The 2,675-nt window shown below is 29.3% G+C and overlaps 1 protein-coding gene across 1 annotated transcript in view; it reads right to left on the bottom strand.

Annotated features, from left to right (window-relative positions):
- Positions 1-2,542: 2,542 nt before the first annotated feature.
- Positions 2,543-2,675, bottom strand: part of LOC111682669 (transcription initiation factor TFIID subunit 2) — a 6,184-nt gene continuing 6,051 nt past the window's right edge. The window contains exon 11 of the mRNA XM_023444662.2: positions 2,543-2,675. This exon is cut by the window's right edge and continues 449 nt beyond it. The gene's annotated coding sequence lies outside the window, so the exon portion shown is untranslated.

Here is a 2,675-nt window from a genome sequence, read left to right as displayed (position 1 = left end):
AAATATTTTGAGTAAAAACACAAAAATCCATTTTTTTTGGAAACTTGGTATTTCATACCAAAAACCAATATTTTGAGTGAAAACACAAAAGTCCGTTTTTCTCGAAAACTATAAGAGATACATCAAAAACAAGTAAAATCTGTGATCACTTGCATTTCATACCAAAAACCAATATTTTGAGTGAAAACACAAAAGTCCGTTTTTCTCGAAAATTATTAGAGATATAGCAAAAACAAGTGAAATCTGTGATCACTTGTATTTCATACCAAAAACCAATATTTTGAGTGAAAACATAAAAACATACACATATTGCATACCAAAAACCAATATTTTGAGTGAAAACATAAAAGTCCGTTTTTCTCGAAAATTATAAGAGATACAGCAAAAACAAGTGAAATCTGTGATCACTTGTATTTCATACCAAAAACCAATATTTTGAGTGAAAACATAAAAGTCCGTTTTTCTTGAAAACTATTAGAGATACAGCAAAAACAAGCGAAATCTGTGATCACTTGTATTTCATACCAAAAACTAATATTTTGAGTGAAAACACAAAAGTCCGTTTTTCTCGAAAACTATAAGAGATTTGGTATTTGGTATTTCATACCAAAAACCAATATTTTGAGTGAAAACATAAAAGTCCGTTTTTCTCGGAAACTATAAGAGATACAGCAAACACAAGCGAAATCTGTGATCACTTGTATTTCATACCAAAAACCAATATTTTGAGTGAAAACATAAAAGTCCGTTTTTCTTGGAAATTATAAGAGATACGGAAAAAACAAGTGAAATCTGTGATCACTTATATTTCATACCAAAAACCAGTATTTTGAGTAAAAACACAAAAATCCGTTTTTCTTGGAAACTTGGTATTTCATACCAAAAACCAATATTTTGAGTGAAAACACAAAAGTCCGTTTTTCTCGAAAACTATTAGAGATACAGCAAAAACATGCGAAATCTGTGATCACTTGTATTTCATACCAAAAACCAATATTTTGAGTGAAAACACAAAAGTCCGTTTTTCTCGAAAGCTATTAGAGATACAGCAAAAACAAGTGAAATCTGTGATCACTTGTATTTCATACCAAAAACCAATATTTTGAGTGAAAACATAAAAGTCCGTTTTTCTCGGAAACTATAAGAGATACAGCAAAAACAAGCGAAATCTGTGATCACTTGTATTTCATACCAAAAACCAATATTTTATGTGAAAACATAAAAGTCCGTTTTTCTTGGAAACTATAAGAGATACAGCAAAAACAAGCGAAATCTGTGATCACTAGTGAAAACATAAAATTCCATTTTTCTCGACTACTATAAGAGATACAGCAAAAACAAGCGAGATCTGTGATCACTTGTATTTTATACCAAAAAGCAATATTTTGAGTGAAAACACAAAAGTCCGTTTTTCTTGGAAACTATAAGAGATATGGCAAAAACAAGTGAAATCTGTGATCACTTGTATTTCAAGTAAAATCTGTGATCACTTGCATTTCATACCAAAAACCAATATTTTGAGTGAAAACACAAAAGTCCGTTTTTCTCGAAAACTATTAGAGATACAGCAAAAACAAGTGAAATCTGTGATCACTTGCATTTCATACCAAAAACCAATATTTTGAGCGAAAACACAAAAGTCCGTTTTTCTCGAAAACTATTAGAGATACAGCAAAAACATGCGAAATCTGTGATCACTTGTATTTCATACCAAAAACCAATATTTTGAGTGAAAACATAAAAGTCCGTTTTTCTCGAAAACTATTAGAGATACAGCAAAAACCAGCGAAATCTGTGATCACTTGTATTTCATACCAAAAACCAATATTTTGAGCGAAAACACAAAAGTCCGTTTTTCTTGGAAACTATAAGAGATACAGCAAAAACAAGCGAAATCTGTGATCACTTGTATTTCATACCAAAAACCAATATTTTGAGTGAAAACATAAAATTCCATTTTTCTCGACTACTATAAGAGATACAGCAAAAACAAGTGAAATCTGTGATCACTTGCATTTCATACCAAAAACCAATATTTTGAGCGAAAACACAAAAGTCCGTTTTTCTCGAAAACTATTAGAGATACAGCAAAAACCAGCGAAATCTGTGATCACTTGTATTTCATACCAAAAACCAATATTTTGAGTGAAAACATAAAAGTCCGTTTCTCTCGAAAACTATAAGAGATACAGCAAAAACAAGCGAAATCTGTGATCACTTGTATTTCATACCAAAGCCCGATATTTTGAGTGAAAACATAAAGGTCCGTTTTTCTTGAAAACTATAAAAGATACAGCAAAAACAAGCGAAATCTGTAGACTATAGACTATACTATATTATAGACTAGACTATAGAATAGACTATAGACTATAGAATAGACTATAGACTAGATTATAGAATAGACTGGAGACTAGATTATAGACTAGATACTACACTGGTATTTAGACTAAACAAATCAAACAAATGTAATTTAAGATTTTATAATTATATGATTTATTTTATTAAGATTTCAATTCTATTTTGTTTAACACTACGACATTGAATATTAAATAAAATATTTATATGCGATTATATTCATACATATTATTGTATTCTATGGATTAAAAACTTTTTTGTTATAAATTTCAAAATTTAATTTTTAATGTATTGGCTCTATAAACCTTTTAGGAGAAAAA

This window comes from Lucilia cuprina, chromosome 5, assembly GCF_022045245.1.
Source record: "Lucilia cuprina isolate Lc7/37 chromosome 5, ASM2204524v1, whole genome shotgun sequence".
NCBI classification, from domain to species: Eukaryota; Metazoa; Arthropoda; class Insecta; order Diptera; family Calliphoridae; genus Lucilia; species Lucilia cuprina.
This window is presented reverse-complemented; position numbering and strand designations above follow the sequence as displayed.